Source organism: Anabrus simplex, chromosome 13 (genome assembly GCF_040414725.1).
Source record: "Anabrus simplex isolate iqAnaSimp1 chromosome 13, ASM4041472v1, whole genome shotgun sequence".
In the NCBI taxonomy this organism is placed as follows: Eukaryota; Metazoa; Arthropoda; class Insecta; order Orthoptera; family Tettigoniidae; genus Anabrus; species Anabrus simplex.
Genome location: NC_090277.1, coordinates 29,499,987 through 29,521,035, shown reverse-complemented (window position 1 = coordinate 29,521,035; position 21,049 = coordinate 29,499,987).

The window sequence follows — 21,049 nt, the reverse complement described above, 5'->3', positions numbered from 1 at the left end:
TTTGGTAACGACCTTGGGTTGGTATTATGTGGATTGGTCGTTTGCGGCATTCCTAGATTGTGTTCGTTGCCATGAAAATACTATTGTACTGGTGATTATTGTTCTGCCGTTGTTTACCATGTTTGCTTGGAGTTGATTTGTGCCTTTGTGAAAATGCTTCTCGCTCTCGTTGAATTTCGGTTATATGGACTCATACTCTTAGGTTATTTGATTACTTTTTCTCCTTTCTCGGGGTTGGTAGTTCTGTCCTTGCGACAGCTTTGGTTTTCATTTTACGCTGACGTATGTATTTTGCATCGGTCTCTCTTGGGGAAACTCACTGGATTACACCGTAATAATTTTAACAAGTTAAAAATTGTTCCTTTTAAGGGACCTAAGTAAATGCTGGTCTGTTATACCTCTACGGTCGTCGCGTTGTCAGAAACGTAGTACTGGTTAATTTTATTTGTATCTTTTAAGTGAGCCGCCCACAACTAGTTGAAATTTGATCCTTCTCTTTGTTATTTGTAGATAATTAAATTGTTTAAAGACTATTTCTCTTATGAGGACGATGTTAAGGATTTACCATTTAATTTTATTGAATTACAATTTATTTTCTTAAAGTAAAGGTGTTCTTCTTTCACTCAAATGAAGTGTTTCGATACCAAATACAGTGCTTACTTAATTATCCACAGTTTGTCGTAACTCTCCTCCACTAGTTAAGGCAAGTTCTTGTTTATTTGTTGTTTTGTGTGGAGTGAATTGTGTCTGCTTGTGCTTCCACTTTGTTATTGTTGAACTAGGGCATTTGCGTAACTGCTAGTTCGTACTTTGGACTGCCGTTATCGTAGTAGTTGTGGTGTTTGGCTACGTAACGAGTCACCTGTAATGATGCAATTATTTTGTGCAGCATTTTAGATGTGGCTCATACAATTTAGCCCATGTCTCAACCAGCGTAACAATATGGCATAAGAAAGCCTCTTCTTCCTACTTACAGTACTCCAAATGGTTATGAGCAGCATCGTATCGTGATCATTTCTGCATTTCCATTGAACCAGGCTAAACCCATTTAGGATGCAATTTTTCTCATGCCCACGCGTTTCCTCTAATATGAAGCACAGTCGTATTTGGTAACCTGGTGTCTCGGGCCAGCTCACATATCATATGACATCGACCATTGTCCATTATCACCGCAAGAGCATGCACTTCTCCTTCACTGACACTAGGATTACCTGGCTGACACACGTCTGCCACTTATTGACGTCCCTCGTTGAAGGCTTTTACCCACCGTGCCACTGTCTGCAAGGCTATGAAGTTTCGCTGCAAGCTTCTTGTAGACCTTGAGGACACTGTCGTACTGTACGACCTCTGGCACATTCAAACTTCGTCCAATTCCATTGTTCCTGTTTCAGAAACATCGTGACAACACTGTCTTAGAATGCCAGCTAACCCGAGGCTGTGTTCATTTTGCCAGTTTGCATGCGTGTGATGTGAGAAGGTATGCTCTGAGGTAAGTATGCAACTAAGGTGAGCTGTCAGTGACATTAATAGATTCCATTTCATGGCGTCTCTGCAGCAGTGTTGTCACTGTTAAAGTTCCAACCATTTTATCTCCTGTACCTCAGTTCGCCTTCATTTTCTAGAGGTAATTAAACACCATTTCTGTTTTCATCCACTTGTGGCTTACTTACTCTTAATATGACCAGTCCATTGAGAATATTTTGTGGATTTATCTAGAGAATCGCCTGTTTCAAGCATGTTTCTTCTCACGAAGTTAATATAGATTGTTGTTTAAAGCTTTTTTTTTGTAAACAAATGGGGTTGCCTTTCTGGTATCAAATTTTACATTAAAATCAATAACATTCTACATGTACCACGTAGCATCATAGATGCAGCCGATCCTGGAGAGACTCATCTGTGAAGAATTGAGCCTTGAGATTTTCCAGGGCAGTGTTTCCCATGTACTTTGGATCCTTGATTTCTTTTTCTGCAGCATTTTTACGCAAGACATTGGGTGTTTCTTCTATTTGGTGGTTGTTAGCTTCAAAATATACGACATTAGTTGTGATGCTTCAACTTTTATTAGTAAAGTTTTGATTGATGAATACATTTGAATATTGCTCTATTGATGAAATGCTCAATGATAGTTAACTAAATTGAATCCTTTCATCTTACATTTTGCTTCCACGCAAGTGAACCTTCCGCTGTTATCTTCAAATTGCGCAAAGCATAAGTGACTCTACTGAGAGGCTTTCTATTTGTCTTTTTTCATCCCCACAACCCATTGTTCAGTTAATTCCTTGATCTTTAAAAAGTAAATCAGAAACATAATCAAATAATTACTTTGTGTTATCGTACTTTGTCTGTGTAAACATTAAAATGGGTTTAATTACGAACAGGAATTACAATAGCTATGTTCGTTATAATTCAGTAATACTTGGTTAAAATGTATCCTTGGATTAGTGACACTGATTATTGCAGCCAAATGCTGAACATATGGCTGGGATTCTGGAGACAGCAGTCTAACCTTTTGTTTCTTAATACATATGAAGTCCAGTCACCTTTCACAATATCCCTGTAATGGGCAATTGGCCGTGTGGTTAGGGTCGCGCTGCTGTGAGCTTGTATTCGGGAGATCGTGGGTTCGATCCCCACTATCGGCAGCCCGGAAGATGGTTTTTCTGCAGTTGCCTGTTTTCATGTCAGTCAAATGCTGGGGCTGTACACGAATTAAGACCAAGGTCACTTCCTTTCCACTCCTAGCCCTTTCCTATCCTATCATCGCCAAAAGACCTATCTTTCAGTGCAATGTAGAGCAAATTGCAATATCCCTGTCAGCTAACCATATGTTCTCATGCCTTTACAAGGAGCGCTGACGTCTGGTGGACAGCCCCTCTATGATATTGTAGTTCGTTCAGATGACCTATAGGAATAATTGTTTGTATGGTTCATGTAGTTTAAGGGCTTTTGTCCTTGATGACTTCCTTTCCAAATTTCATATGAGGTGGCCTGCCCTAATCCACCTCTGGTGAGATACTGTGTGCCCAATGCTTGATGACTTCCAGATTGGCCCAGAACAAGTTTGTCACTTGTATTTTATGTCTCAGTCTCGTGCTTGACTCTGACAATATGAAAGTGACTGAGATATTAGCAATGCTAGCAACACCTTTAATAATACTGTCATATCCTGTAGGAAAGGGTGTGAAATTGACGTTCATATGGTCATATGGTTGGTCTGTGTGTACACTTCAGTGAACATGAGAGACTGGAATGTAACAGCACTGACTGACTAGAAGAAGAAAGCAATGGAAAACTACCTCACTCTTAATTTCCTTAGTTTGCCTCCTCAGTGATACCTAGCTCTCTGTGTCAGCTGATGGTAGAGCTATTGAGCATCCTCCCTGGCTTTAGGCTGAGCACTTCACAGACAGCAGGAGATATGGATGATATGTATTTCATGTTGAGCTGTATTTGCCAGTACAGGATGTGAAAGATAACAGTGATAAATTGTGAAGTTCCTTATTATTCAGAATTTATTTTTTTATTATGAGCAGATTATTTGTAAGTATGTGTGTATATTTTCCTGAATTTTCAGTGTTAGTTTAGAAGGTTTCATACTATGTAACTTTTCTACACTTCAAAAATTTCCCTGAGCATTCGAACACAACATTTCTCCAATCTTGGAGGTCTCTTATTTGTCATGTTTTTAAGGATACTCGACATGGAAATTTTCCTGAAAAGTGACAGTGAAGATTTGAAACTAAAACTGACTTATTTACTAGGAAATTATGAATATTTAAGCCCTCTCATATATAACCATATGTCTAGATATGTCTGAAAAAGTGCCTAATACATTAACTTTTCCACAGGACAATTATAAAATTACATCAGAGGAGAGACATTTGAAAGAAGAACCCAGATCAGACCTGGCAGAGCCAAGAGAAGCACAAGTGAGCACAGTTGAGGTAATCTAATATTTTGATGATTTTTTTCTGACAATGGATATTGTAAGAAATTGCTGAATAGATTTCATTGAACAACTCATTTTAAAGCAGACATTTTGAAGGACCTCAGAGAGATTTATAGTGAGATTTCCAATATATTTCAATCGTTCATATTTTCTTCAGGTAGTTCAAAATTTTATGCTAGGTCATGTATTGTTCAAAGTCCCTCCACTGCATGACATCTGGTGGCTGGTGTCATCACTGTTATTGCTACCTTATCCTAACTGGATTTAGGCTACAAGCACGGCTATCTTCCTTTTGTCATGTGTCAAAGAGCTCCAACACTTTTGTTCAAAATATTGATCCCAGATGTCCATATTCTGCTAAGCCCTCTTTTGCATGAATTTTTTCCTGAATATTTCTTGTAACAGACCCTTCTTTTTGGATTCCACATAATGTGACACATGGGTTTGAGCCTCTTCAGTTTAATTGTCCTGATGAGCTGAGGTCAACAGCTGGTTGTTTGGGATACTTCCCTATCCTTATGCTCCATCCAAAAGATCAGTGGGTTTTAACCTGACTGTCAGCAGCCCAGAAGGTGGTTTTTGTGGTTCCCCATTTTCATATCAGTAATATGCTGGAGCTGTACCTTAATTATGACCACAGCTGCTTCCTTTCCACTCCTAGCCCTTTCCTATCCTGTCATCACCATAAAACCTATCTCTGTTGGTGCAACATAAAAATAACCTAAGAGATTTATACCATTTGCCATTATATCCACATCTTGAAAGTTTGAATACTCTTTACTCTGGGTATTTAGTAGGTTGGAGAGGACACAACACTTTGTTATTCTCTTTTTGTGCTTTATTCTGAGATCATTTCAGGATAGGAGTTGCCACACGCTAATGAGATGGACTCTTCTTTCTTTATCCATCATTTGATTTCTGCAGAATGGTCGTATGTCATTTTCTAATTATATGATATTGTTTGCTCTTTCTGCCCGTATGTTGTATACCAAAAACATTTCAGATGGTGTAGGTTTCTTTTCTGTTCTGTTGAAGACTAAGTCGCAATCTGTGCATACAGCTTGTGCAGTTTTGAAGAACACTCATTTATGTGTAGGACAGGAATAGCATGGCAGTGGAAGGTGACAAATAGGTACGAGCATACATAGGAGAGTATAAGTTGGACATTTTATACTCCAGGCCTTGTGGAACATACAAACTTAGCATACATTGCAGTATTCCTGTTAAGAAGACTTTCACAGATCCTTCCAGTAATGGGGCCAATGACCTTCCATGTTAGGCCCTTTAAAACAACAAGCATCATCATCACTTTCCAGTAATTACACACACAACTGTACATTTCACATAACTCAGTATGACCACTTGACAGATAACTATGTCACCATTTCCAGACATAGAAAATCTCTTAGATAATGCCCCTTCGACTGTTAATTGTATCATCAGTACGGATCAAGAATGATATTTATCACATGTAATGTTTCATGATATTCTGTACCCTTGTCTATTCCACTTCCGCTGGCAGTTTCGGTCCCTTTATTATCACCTTTTCTTGCTGTTGCAGTATTGCTTCCATCACAGTCATTATTCCTGTCCATTTCACTTCACAAATATTTTATCTTTACCATCGTCCAATAAACCTTCACTTGAAATGTAACACATTATGTTCAGAAATGTGATTCTTTACACTTTCCCATATCAGCTTAATGGTATTTAATTCTGGGCGATATGGAGAAAGGTGCAATACAATATGACCATGTCTTCTTGTCAAATTTTGTGCTTACTTGTCAGTTCAAATGATACACACGGGTGAAGATGAAAATGACAACATCATCAGTGAAAAGAAAGAAGTAATAGGAAGGTAAAAACAATACTGTGAAAAGCTGTTTTGCAAAATAAATAACATCAAAGAATGGGAACTTTCTGTGAAGTATAACACGGAACCTGAAATTCTGTGCAGTGAATCCAAAGTTGCCATCAAACAAATGAAGAACAACAAACCCACTGGTATTGATAATATTTTAGGAGAAATGCTGAAAGTGAAGGGAAATGCTGTTGTATGTGTCTTATATTCAGTATGCAATAAAGTTTGGATAACAATTGAAAAAGGGTGAGTTGGCCGAGTGGTTGGAGTTGCACAACTGTGAGCTTGCATCTGGGAGATAGTGGGTTGAAACTTCACTGTCAGCGGCCCTGAAGATGGTTTTCCATGGTTTCCCATTTTCATACCAGGCAAATGCTGGGGCTGTACATTAAGACCACGACTACTTTCTTCACTCTCCTAGGCCTTTCCTATCACATCGTCCCCATAAGGCCCATCTGTGTCAGTGCAACATAAAGCTAATATTAAACAAATATTGAGTAACCTAAAGACTGGACAATATTCATATTAATCCTTCTTTACAGAGCAAAGTGTAGCTTGTGCCAAAGTCCCATTTTAATTCCATTGCAAAAATAAATAAATGTAAACTCGTGTCCTCATCCCGAGGTGATGCAGCTCTTTTCAGGCACGCCCCCATTCGAGGTGAGCTGCATGTACCATTTCAACCACATACCAGCCTTCCTGCCATTCTTAAATTTCTGGCAGTACCGGGAATCGAACCCAGGCTGCCGAGGATGGCAGCTAATCACACTAACCGTTACGGTACAGAGGCGGACATTTCCATGGCTGTGACAATATGGAAGCTGCTGAGGTATGAGTAGTGGTGAGTGGAGCAAGACTAGAGCATCTGAGTTTCAAAAAATTTTTTAGTTACGGGGTCAAATGTGCAGCTATATAACTTTAAGAACCATCAATTTAATTCTGTAACTCATCCTTCGTGATTCGACTTACCCATCTTACCCTCAGCATTCATCTTTAACATTACATTTCAAGAGCCTCAACCCTGTTTCTTTTCCGGAGCTAATTATCGTCCATGTTTTGCTTCCTTACAATGTCATGCTCCAGACAAAATTTTTCAAAAACACCTAAGTAATTCATTTGAAGAGTGCACATTTTTTTTTTTTTTGAAGAAGGGCCTCCTTTGCTTGTGCTAGCCTGCAGTTTGCATTTTAATCCTCGTTACTTCTGCTGTTGCTAGTTAATTCATTACCCAAGCAACAATATTCATCTACTTCTTTTAAATGTTCATTTCCTAATCTAATATTTCCTGCTTCAGCTGACTTTATTCCACTTCACTCCATTACTTTTGGATTTATTATTTTCATCTTTTGCTTCTTCTCCAGTTCTCTGTCTATACCTTTCAACAATTTCTCCAGATTTTCTGCAGACTGAGATAAGATAACAATATCATTAGCAAACTTCAGGGTTTTGATTCCATCTCCTTGGATTGTAATTCCCTTTCCAAATTCCTCTTTGGTTTTCTTAACTGCCTCTTCTGTATGAATATTCAAAAGGAGGGGGAACCTAGAGCCTTTCCTCACGTGCTCATGGAATGCTGCTGCTTTCTCAAAGTCTTCGATTATTATCACAGCAGACTGATTTTTCTACAGATTGTAAATATTCCTCTTTCTTGGTGTCTGGTAACAAACACCTTAGAATCTCAAATATCATAGTCTGATCAACAATACTGAATGTCTTTTCCTGTTCTATGGACAATATATATGTGTAGTTGTGCACCCCCATATGAAACATAATATTATTCTGAAAAAGAGAACAAGTAAAAAGGCAGGCGTCGTCTGATGCTAAAGTCTTGGGAGGGCCAAAAATTGTGAAAATGTGCTTAGATAATGTATAGATGGTCACAATGGAGTTAATTTTCCGGACCTAAAATAGCCAAATGAATTTTGAGAAAGCATCGATAACATATAGTATACCAATATTCCCGTCCTGGGATCTATTTATTGCGCCAAAGAAATCGGTAAATAATTTCTCCCCACGAGGGTTAGCACTGAAGGTGAACTGGGAAGCGACTTAGCTATTTCGAACAGGTTTAGCGCCTGATTATCAGTTTTGATCAAGAAGTGACTATGTTCAATGTAGGAATGGAACGTTTCGATGCTGAGAACAACAGCTAAACACTCCTTCTTGTACGTGGAATACTTAAGTTCCACCCCGTGAAGCATCGTGCTGAAATACATGATAACGGCTAAGTTTGCATGTACAATAAAGTCAAAGTCGGCTATGATACCTAAGTCAATGAATACAGTAACAGCGGGCAAGCAGTACATCCAAAAAGTGAACCAGATAAGGATGGCAATGGCCAGGATATGGCACACTTGTCCTTCTGAATTTAGTACTCTAGGATCAGACGTAAAGTCGGGATTGTTTCACGTGTTCTTAAATTTCTTCTGAGGCCAAACTGATGTCCTCCAACTCGGTTTAAAATTGTCTTTTCATAATAAAATGAATGGTGAAATAGTTTTCCCATTTGTCAGCGCTGGCTTTCACAGGGAAAGGTATAACATAATTCTGCCAAAAACCAGATGGTGCTTCTCCTGCATCATGCATCTTGCACTCTAAATGGAATAATACTGCCATGCTGGTTTTTGTTAAGGCATTCAATAATTCTAAGGGTATGTCATCAATTCCTGGTGCCTTGTTCATACTTATGTCTCTACAACACTTTGTCAAATTCTGACTCCCATTTCATCAGTAACAACAGCTTCTTTATGTTCCAGAACCCTTTCATCTACTTCCTTACCTCGATACTACTGGTGGATATGTTCCTGCCATATTTCTGCTTTTTCTTCTTACCTAGAATTTGTTTTCCATCTGAGCTCTTGTTGAGGGGATCTGCTTGGATACAGTGGGAAGGATGTACATATGAAATGAGCCCAATCCTTAGACTGCAGTTTCATAGGATTATATGCAAGCTGTTGACTATGTTCCTCCATATCCAATTCATCGGCACTATTGTATCAACCATCACTTCTCTTTCTTACCAAGTTTTCCTTCCTCCAAAGGCTTCCTTAATTTTTCTGTATGCAATTCCTACCCTTCCTAGGACTATAAAGCCGTGAACTTCCTTGCACTTCTCTTTCAGCCAATCTTCCAAAGATGGTTTTCTGTGGTTTCGCACGTTTAAACCAGGAAACTTCTGGAACAATATATTTATTAATTAACACCAAGGCTGCTTGATTCTCAATCCTAGCCCTATTCTTTCCCATTGCCATGAAGCAAGTTGTAAATAGAAAGTTATTGGACGTATACAAGGGTTGGAATTTTAACAGTGGCAACTATTTAATTACAACTCACACAAAAGGGATGAATGTTGTACAAGGATTTACTGTCCTTTAGAGCTTTTTTTGCTATTGGCTTTATGTTGCACCGACACAGACAGGTCTTATGGCGACGATGAGACAGGAAAGGGCTAGGACTGGGAAGGAAGCGGCTGTGGCCTTAATTAAGATACAGCCCCAGCATTTGCCTGGTGTGAAAATGGGAAACCATGGAAAACCATCTTCAGGGCTTCCGGCAGTGGGGTTCGAACCCACTATCTCAAAATACTGGATACTGGCCGCACTTAAGGACTGTAGCTTTCAAGCTCGGTCCTTTAGAGTAGTCACCATCATTATGTACATCCTGTTACCAGTGATGCAGAAGTCATAGAATATATGGGTATATTTTGCTGCAGCTGTTGTGTTGATAGTTTCAAGGGAGCAGTTTACAGCCTGACAAATATCTGAAACAGTTCTGGAGTAAAGGCCCTGAAGTGGTTCCTTCATCATGTTAATCAAATCAGAGTCACAAGGGCTTAAATCCATGTATTACAGTGGATGGTGCAGTGATTCCCAACCCCATTGACCGAACTAATCAGCCACGGTTTGCACTGTATGTGGCCGAGCGTTGTCATGGATAATGATGGGTAATACGCATTGACGATGTGCTGTGAAGGAACATAGTGCGTTTTGATAAAAACATCACAGACATGCATGAGAATGCCAATAACTTTCACCTGGCTGGGGTTATCACGAATTCTCAAACTTTCTGGTTTCCCATGATGATGCCATTGGTTTGATCGGCATTTCAGTTGCCGCTCATACAGTTTAGCCCAAGACTTATCTAGCGTAATTATACGGAATAAGGAAGCCTGATTTTCAAACTTATAGTACTAAACCGTTCCCATGCATAGAATATAAATATGCCATGCTAAGGTGGTAGAACCGTGGAACGTTCTTTCAAGCATGGGCGTAACACTAAACTCACTTCCTAAGTGGCAAATACCAGTGGTATATATGAATGGGAAACAGTATCATCTATTGTGAATGAGAAGCAAATTATGGGGTAGAATGGATTTATTGATCTAAATACATGGTAATAATTCAATCTAAAATGCAAATATAATTTTAAAAGGATAGAATGGACTCAAAAGGGTCAATATCTTTACGAACTTGTGCCGAGCACATCGGAATAAATAACAGTAAAGGATAACACATAAGTCGGATCAAAATGCCGATCAAAATTAACAAGATAAAATACAAAGGAAATCATCGTAGGAAAATCTACATTAGGCATTGTATCGACGCGGATTAATAAATATGCTGGTTACCCCAACGGGGTTGCATTCGCAAACGTCCATAACAAGTTCCTCGATATAAGAGTATCAAGCTAGTTTCAATCCAGTTTGTACATATTTACACAAATAAATCATTAAGCCATTACAATCAATCCAGGTTTTCCTAATCTGAAGACTACACTGAATCTACCGACAGACCGCCGTCTCCCAAATGAACAAGCATTGAAGCTGGCATCCCTGAAAAATTAGCATTGGGGTAACTAAAATCCAAATGCTTATGCGACGTTGACCTAATAACACAGACAGTGACAAATAAAACAATGACAAGACAAGAAAAATAAACAAACAATACAGCATAAATCACAGGGCGTCTGAAATATAAAATTACATGCAGAATTATGTATACATTTCTTTATGAATGAGGTCACGATGTTGCATGGCCCAGTTAAAGAGCTGGGCTAGTAGGTTATGCCCCCTTGGACAGCTGGTAGTGCATACTTCGCACTGTCGACTATGGCTGTAAATGTCAAGAATTCTACCTGAAGGGGATAACACAGGAAGCGGTCGGAAGCCATTCATTCGCGGGCCTTTTCTCAAGGGCGACCCTCCTCCTAACAGCGGAGTCTTGTCCCGTTTCTGTCTTCCCCGTTATAAGGGAAACTTCACATTTCACTTATTCAGCTGCTGCATTGCATAAAACATTAGGTCTTTCTCACTTACACAAGTGTTCTGTCTCAACAGGACAACTAGGCCTCTATATCTCATTGTATTGGGCGTGCAATCGTCTAATAAATAAGATGTCAGACAGGCCTTCATAAACTTGCAGCATAGGAGTTCGATTCTCGGCTGAAACTCTGCATCTCCAGCCGTATTCAAGCCTGTTTTCCAAAGCGCAGCTATTTCTCATATATTTCCCTTGAATAAAATTTTCACATGCCTCTTTTCCTGTTTCAACACTCGTGGCAGTGTATGTGGTATCTGCCTTTCTTATTAAATCATCTTGCACTCCTTCCGGATTACTGGTTCTTTCTGCTTAACTGAAAGACACTCGTTTACAACGCTGGCCTCCGTGCTGTCGGTAGCAAGAAATCCCTGGAAACATGTTGCATACATAAATAAAATTACCTACTCTGATCTGTATGTCTTCTCCTTCACGAAATTTGGGGTGCGAAGCCTTGGTCATGAAGAAACTAACAACTGAATTACATACTAAACACACATTACGGAATACTCTGAGAATAACATAAAGAAAAACACTCCTAACTACACCTAGCCGTATCCCTTTTCCCATTACTAAATTGAACATAAAATAAAAGGCCAAAACATGCATTATTCCCTGGATTTACATTTAAATGAATTGAAAATAGCACACTCAGCTTCAAAGAGCTGACATTTAATTTTACAACTATATTTACACAAGATGAAACTGAACTGATTTCCTCTATCTAAGAACACGCTTAAAATTCAAGGCATTTTACTCATCTTTGTCGATACTGCTTTCGCATGTCACATAACTGCTGCGCCTGAAAATTTACTCCTTCATTTCAGCACATGGGATGCTGCCACAAAGCACTGGATTATTGCTTGAAGTTGCCATCATGTTAATCGTAATTAGCACTCCTAAGATGATGATACCGTTAGTAACTCTGCACTTATTAAATACACATGTACTCTGGATACAAACACTTTACTATAACATCGATATAAACCACAAAGAAATTTGGCTTTGTTCTCAGTTACTGTTCGGTGGGTAAAATACCGTATACGTTTACCTGCGAGATCACCGATCGTACGAGACGCACACGTAAAATACGCGACCACGATTCACGACCCGATAACTGTCTATGCATACGTGGAATACTAATTCAGTCTGCAAAGTTACAATTGTATGCATGCGACGCCGCGTACCGACTTTCAAATGCGGGCAGAGGTAACTGCCATGATTACAAACTGTTCACTCCCGAGAATAACTGAATTAAACTGCACCGGGTTATTGCGCAACTGACATCGTTCTCAAATTAAAGTTTCTGATCGTTCTGCGTAGTTCTCAGATATAGCAGTAATATTCTCACTTAAGATATATGTAACAAAGAGTATCGTCGTCACCACTGGTATGAACACGGCTGCAGGAATGAGCCAGCTCCGGGCTGTTTTATAGTTCTAAATGCCTCATTCAAACGAGGAAGTTTCCTATGAGAATAAGGCATGGCGGTTCAACTGCCATTTGAAAACAAAGCACATAGCCGTTTGAAAAGGTCAATTCAAAACTGTAATTGAAAGTAGCGGAAATATTATAACACATGCACCTCTAAATTCAACCACTACTCATTGGACATGTCAAAACCGTGGATCATAAGCTTAATAACAGATTTCACCCTAGGATGAGGGTAGGGTCGGGTCAGCACTGCGATGTACGAAGTTGGTATTGCGGGCTCACTTGTTTCGGGATTCACCGCCGCCGTAGACCGCCCCTTCTTACTTGTGATAGGTCCACTTCAAACGTTTCACGCAACAGGCGAAACTGCGACACACCTAGCAGACTCATTCAAACTTTCTAAATTCTAGCGATCTCAAAGCTTGCTACTGCCGGTCCTCTATCTTCGCGTGGTCCAGAATGAAATCCGTTGGCTAATCGCCGCTCCCACAAAACTTTCAAAAATGATGAATGCACAGTGTTGCGCAATATTCAGATAATTAATCATGGGGCATATATGATTTGTCGCAGTACTACAAATGGTTACTAGCAGCATCGTATTGTAATAATTTCTGCATTTCTGTTGAATCATGAGGAACCCATTTTGATGAAATTTTTTTCTTGCCCAAGTGTTCATTCAAATATAAGCACAGTCGTATTTGCTAATCCATTGTCTTGGTCGAGCTCACATAGCATGTGACATTGCCCAGTATCCATTAACATGCACTTCTTCATGGACACTAGCATGGCATGGCTGGTGAACGTCTGCCACATATTGGCGTTCCTCATTGAAGACTTTTACTCACCATGCCAATGTCCTGTAAGGCAATGCAAATTCCCCACAAGCTGTTGAGGCCCTTGGTGACACTGTTATGCTGCACGACCTCTGGCACATTCTACCTTTATCCAATTCCATTGTTCTTCTTTGAAAAATATTGTGACAACACTGTCTTAGATTGCAAGCTAATGTGAGGCTGTGTTCATTATGCCAGTTCACATGTTAGTGATTTCAGAAGGGAGAGTCCATATGCTCCGAGGTAAGGTAGATATGTAACTAACGAGTGCTGTCAGTGACATTATTAGATTCCATTGCTTGGCGTCTCTTCAGCAGTGTTGTCACTATTACAGTTCCAACCATCTTATCTCTCATACTTCAGTTTGCCTTCATTTTCTAGTACTAAATAAACATCATTTCCGTTTTCATCCACCTGTGGCCTACTAAATATTCATTTCTGAAAATATTGAATATTGAAAATATTTTATGGATATATCGGGAGAATAGCCCATTTAAATCATGTAGTTTTTCATGAAGTTAATATAGATTGTTTGTTGAAGCTCTGTTGTCAACGAATGGGGTTGCCTTTCCAGAATAAAATTTTACATTAAAGTCAATATAATGCTACATGTGCTATGTGGCATATCCATAGATGCAGCCGATCCTAACAAGACTCATCTGAGAAGAATTGAGCCTTGAGAGATTCCAGAGTAGTTTTGCCCATGTAGTTTGAATCCTTGATTTTTTTTGTAGCACATCCTACAATAGACATTGGGGTTTTCTTCTCTTTTGCTGGTTGTTAGCTTCAGAATATACAACATTAGTTATGCTGTTTCATCCTTCATTAGTAAGGTTTTGATTGATGAATTCATTTGACCATTGCTCTATTGGTGAAATATTCGATGGCAGTTAATTGATTTGAATGCATTCACCTTTGCAAGAACAGTTGAAAATTGACTTCTGAGAAAGCAAAGTGTAAGGTTTCTCTCTTTCTAAAGCCAGAGAGGTTACATTTATCTAACATTACATACCAAGTTAAGTGTAAACTACATCAGTTGAATGATAATTTTTAAAAATATTAGACTGTTTTGCTCATGTTTAGGGAACATATTAAGTAGTTATAAACTATCTGAACAGAGTTCTTTAAAGATCAAACCAAAACCCAGCATCCTACAACTCTGATGGGCATTACACTGTCAAGCAACCTCTGCTCAGCCTGATGCCCTGCAGTTGTGGGCACAACAATGTGTTGTAAGCACAACAATTATTCTTGGCCACCATTCTTGGCTTTTTAGTCTACATACTCTACTTATCTATCAATTAACACCTTCATTGTTCTCATGTAGTCTGACTGGACCAGCAACTAGCCAGCAGAATCTGGTAAGAATCCCTGACTTCTCTAAGAAACAACTCTGGGGCTTCCAGGAATGTGGTGTACTTGCTATCCCTAGAAAACAATGCCTTTAAAATCTATATTGATAAAGCCTTCAGATTGCCTCGAGTTAATGAAAACTCCATCATGTGACTATTTGTTGACCAAACTTGGACATGGTAGGCAGGAGATTTAACTTTCTCAGGTTAAGATGCAGTGTAAGTCTGTTTGACAGTAAGAGTCATCTGTGGGAACCACGAAACAAACAAGTGACAAGTCATATAAGAACACATAATAGGAAGAACACGATGATAGGATGTTGTAAAAAGAGAAGACAAGAGATGTGGAGATTATCCTTGTCCTTCATATGTTTCTTCTTTTTCTCCCTCTGCCAGTGCTGTCTCTTATATCCTATTATGGGTTCCTTTTCATGTTCCTGTTCTACATAAAATTATGACTTGACACTTATTTGTTTCCTTCTTACATTTGAAGAATAAATTGATATTTTTATTGTGCAACTATGAAATTTATTTTGTCAGGTATATCATGTCTATTTATAAACTCTTATTCTAGTTATTTGTTTACATTTCTTACTTTGCTGTACATATTTGTTCTTTATAGGCTTATACTGATAATAAGGATGAAATATGCGTGGATGAAGACACAGTTGGTCAGCTCGTCACCAGTTTCAAAGAAGAAGACAAGTAAGTACAATTTAGCTTAATTACATTTTACAGCCCTAACACTCGACAATATGGAATTTGCAATTTATGTGTTCAGTAACTCCCTCTGCAGTCAAGTCGTAGAGTGAGGACCTCGATATCCCAATATGTAGGGTTCAAAGTGAGCACAGACCCAACCAGGTCATTCGCAAATTCTGTCTCCTGTACCTCACCCATGGTTCAAACTTGTTGGTTCGATTGTGGCCCTTGAGAAAATTTCACAAAATTAAAATAACTGAGCCCATAGTATCTAGTGATCAGCAGGCTGCCTAGATTGCACCACTCCATTCTGAGCCAGTAAAATGATTATTAATATTACCCTCCCAGTTCTGTTCTCCATATTGTAATAGGTGTCCCTGGGGTGTCTGGTTGACCTTTACTTTGCTGTTGGCCGTTCCTGCAACATGATCAGTCCAGTGGATCATGCTGCTTTAAAATACCCACTCAGTTCTGTCTCCTTTCATATATCTGTATATCTCTGCATTCTATCAAACTCCAATTTTTCTCATTAGTGACAGTTTGAAAATATCTCTTTTCTGTGACATCCATATATTTACTGTTGCTTCCTGCAGCTTCTTAACCTTCAAAGAAATAGAATGCAGTGGCTCCTATGATGACATAGTAGATTTTTATCTTCATGTTATTAGGTACATATTTTTTTTAATTGTTTCACTGGAATAATAATATCAGACAACTGCCTGGAATCTTTCTTATATTTGAAGGCCTGATTATTTACAATTAGATGACCATGTCCTGATATACTCAATTAGCTTTCCATACTCAAAATTTATTCTGACTTTTGAAAATATGATCTTGGGATCCAGTGGCTGAAACTCCAGCAGTGATCCTCATAGGCTGGAGTGTTATTTTCTGTCATCTGTATTTTATTTATTCTTCTTCACCTCTGTCACCTTATTATAAATACTGCTACACACAGTTTGGAGATATTTAATTGTCTAAATGTCAAGCCTTTATTGCTCCATGACATTTAACTTGGCCTCCTCTTGCTCTTTAACAGTAATTATTCTCATATCTGTCCTGGTAAGTAGTAGCTACTTTTTAGAAAATCTGGTGATCATGGGCAATGTGTAGTAGAAATGCTAATTACCACTCACTCACTCTTCACTATATTCCAAGAAGAATCAAATCAATAACACTGAAATATTGTCATGAGTAAGAGTTGAACAACCTGTTTGAAAAATGCATCCTGTTAAGGTTAAATTAATCCAGTAAAAGAGAAACAAATGTGGGGCTTGATTCTAACCGACAGGTTGACCTCGGCATCTTCACTGTTGAGGCAGGTGAAAGTATATTTTGGGATAGAAATGTTGGCAACACTGCCTCTTGTCTGGCTGTGTTGGAAAAATTGAGGGAATCTAATGTTTGGTTTTGCAGGAGTGTTATTCTTAAATATTTAAATCTGCTGCTCATCACAACAAAATAACCAGAAAATGGTTCAAAATCTCTGAGTTTGTATCATGTTTTTAATGCTAAAATGTGTAATAACATGCATAAAAATTGTATCAAAGTTCTCCTTGACAAACAGAGAATTGTGTAAAGATTTAGAAGTTAATAAGTGCTTATTAGTAATATCTAAAAGTGAGATTAATTCTTGGGCATGGTGGGAAAGTGAAGGTCTGCACTCCACTATAGGAATGAGTAAAGGACGTCTGGGTGGGGTAGGGTTGCGAAGAGAGCAAGGTTGCCAAACCACCCGTATCATTGCCGCACTTTGTGATGTGTTTAGTTGCTCTTAGAGGAGATGTGGAATGGAAACCAGGACCAAACTCAGAAGTCTCATTCAAAAGCCTGTGCAACGTGTGTATTTCTGGTCATGTGAATCAGCCACTTGTGATGTGTATATTTTATCAATGACCAGTTTGGAGACTATGTGCAAACTGTACTGTGGAAAATTAGTTCAGGGGTACAGACATGGTCATGTTGAAAAATGTAATTTTTCTATCTCAGAATAAATTTTTAACATGACACCATGCAGTGGACTGTGGCCACCTGTAAGGAAAACCGGGGAAACTGGGAAATGTCAGGGAATTTGATAAATGACGGGAAAACTTTTCTATCGAAGTAAGGCGGTGACCTCTCAATAATCATATCATTTACATAATAAGGGTGAACTTCTAAAGGAATTAAAGAATATATATATTTTTCTGGACAAAACACTTAATAAAGATCGCAACCTTAACCCTTTCAAGGTCAGGTTTTTTATACGCTGACATACCCCACAATTTAGGTTTTTACAGGCACATTAATAAACCTCTCTAAAAATAGTAAAACACACTCATGGGACACTATATTCACAAAAATAGATAAAATACAGATGAATAAAATTGAAAACAACAATATCATACAATTTACCTGCTTAAACGTTTTTTTTGTATGATATTCCTCAAAGCATGGGGCTGGGCACAGAGTTTTGTTGCAGTCCTTGCACTGGTAAATTGTCCTCCTGGTCTTCTTCTCTCTTCTTGCAGTGTGTGCACACACATGGCACACTCTGGATGGCGGTTTCCCTCCTGGTTGGTTTGGGGGAATAACAGAAAGGAAATGTCGCTGGGTTAACCTTGCAGGTGTATCACCATTTGAAGGTCGGCCTCCATTAGGTCGTGTGACTCTTGGAGGAGCATTCTCTGCTAGTGATCGGATGACTTCCATTCTGAACGCCTTATGAGGTCTCTTTAGTCCTTTCAAAACCCTTTCCAAAATGAAGCTGTTCAGAATTACAATCTCCAACAGGTGGAAGAATAGGTTTTTATACCATTTTATGGATTTTCGTAATGGCTGCACACCCGTAATAATCTGGTCGGATCTATCAACTGGTCCCATTTTCTGGTTGTAGTCCTGAACAGACACTGGGATAATTCTCCGTTGTCCTGTGGCCCTTTCAGTCTTGCCTTATCAACCATTCCACTAGTATGAGCAGTTGTGAGCATGTTTACTTCCCTCCTATCCATCCATTTGACAGCAAGCAGATTTGAGGTATGCCTCTCCTCTACCTCACCTCTTCGTAGTTTGGTAGTGGACCCTGGCATTCCCCTTCTGTTTTTCCTCACTGTTCCACAGGCATGAGTACGCTGTGCATGCAGAGCTTCTAGAAGTTCTGGACTGGTGTAAAAATTGTCAATATAAAGTGTATGTCCCCGATTGAGATATGGTTTCATAAGAGTGAAGACAACAGAAGCAGAAAACCCTATCTTTGAATCTTCAAGTTCTGTTGTGGCTCCAGTATATACAATAATATCTCAAATGTATCCAGTCTCACAGTCACAAAGTACAAATATCTTCACACCAAATCTACTTCTTTTTGAGGGAATGTATTGCTTGAACGCTAAGCGTCCTTTGAACAGAACTAGACTTTCGTCGATGCATAAATCTCTAAAAGGCTGAAATATGGCAAGGAAAGTTTGTTTCAGGTGGTCAATAATAGGCCGGATTTTGTATAGTCTGTCGCCTTGAGGTTGGAAGTTGTTGTCATTGAAATGAAGGAACCGTAGAATTGCTTTATACCGATTACAGGACATGAACTGTGAAAATGCAGGAGTGTGAATGAGAGGATCGGTAGACCAGTACTCTTCTAAGGTGTGTTTGTTTACATGACCCATTAGCATACTTATCGCTAAAAATAAATACATTTCGTCGACAGTAACATCGGTCCATTTTGATGCTCGGGATGTGGGAGAAATGACCGAATTTTTCTCTGCGTATTGAGCGTGATAGAAGTTCGTTTCTATGACTGTTTTTTCCACTAAGGTATGCAGAAAAAGTCTTTTGAAAATGTCTACTTCTGGAGAGTTTTCAGTCAAAGATTGATCCTGGATTCCTGCTAGGTCAGGCTTATAGCCGAAATCAGTAGGTAAAAATTTATTATTACCTGTTTCTTTTTCCCAGACCCGGTGATCAGTTGATACATTTCGTTTCTGCCTTTTCGCGGTAGCTGGTTGTAATTCTTCATCACTGTCACTTACACCTTCATCATCGACAGTTGAAACTTTGAGTAAAATATCCTCAACACTTTCTAAATCACTTTCACACAAATCTGAACCCTCACTTTCATCATTCATTAATATTTCAAACACTTTTTCATCACCTTTCAAAACTTCTGCATGCCTGCGAGCTGCCATGTTTATCAGACTGCATTGACTCGCAAGTGTAGTAGACATTCACATTAAAAATTAAAGATAACAGTGCTTCCAAAGAGAATACACATTAGCGCAAGCTTCTGTAATGTAGCCGATAGATGGCAGATACAACAAATTTTTCAGTCATTGCTGAAAGTCAAAGAGAAGCGAAGATATGATGCTCGGAAGTTCGACACGCAATATATTGCGCCGTAACTGCTGTGGCACTTCCCGCGAGACGCAATATATTGCGCCGTGACCCGGAAAGGGTTAATGATGATACAGAAGTCAAGAGTCTCTTATATACGTTAACGCCTAAGCTATTAAAAACAGTCAATCCAAAGCAAAACAAACTCCCACGAATATTTAAATTCATCAAATCAACAACTCCGCTTATCCCCCCCGAATACTAAGCCTGCACTTGCCCCTCCAATCAATCCCCCTCCCACATTAATACCGACATGAAATGCTCCGCCCACTTCCGCTTCACCTCAGTATGCCCCCCTCTCTCTATCTCATCGTTACAACACGCGAAGTAGGAACTCCAGACAGACCAACGCTGCTAATACAGTAATGTGGATGTACATACGGCATTTGAGTAAGTACCCACTTTACATAATACACAATACTTGGACATTAACATACGTTTTAAACACACACGTCAAACACGTCTTTTTGTTCTTTTGCAGTATAACGACACTCTATTCATCGATGTTTCTACATCTTCTAGAAGGACTACATTTTGACGTGGAAATCAAACATAACCTTCAAATACTCGATATAAACTCTTCTCATAGCAGCTTCAACCAGCACACTAACGTCTGTTTGCAACGGTTATATCAGATAATATTTTAGACTGATCAGTTTACTGAGGATAACATCATAACATTTGCCTTTTCTCTTAACCAATCTTTTAATGTTGGAACACAAAATATCAACAAAATTCACCCTCACGTTTACGTTGGCAACTGCCGCAGCGAATATATGCTGAGTTTTATAATGAAGAGGATCCACTTCAGTACCAGACATGTGCCGTTTTTAGAACTTTATATCGATACAAATTCTCTTTTCGATAAGATTTTAAATTAGTTTACAATAATTTTAGCAGGTGTTGTATGTCCCAATATCATATTTTATAACCACTGTTTTATAAAGTTAATATCCTAACAAATCACAGTTCAATTTTTACAAATTATAAATGTCATTGCCCTTTTAACAATGTTTGTTTTAAGATTAAGTTAATATGGCTGATGATGCCCAATAAGAAGGGCGAAACATGTCCCCATAATATTCAGATTTTCTATGTCTAATTAACCACATAACATGGTACTGATTGTATTGAACCAGTTGAACAATAAATGTGCACCTTTTGTAAACTAAGCGAGATCACTATTTTCAATACGGAACAAAAATGAGAGTGATGACTTGTAATTATATCGGTTGAGCGCA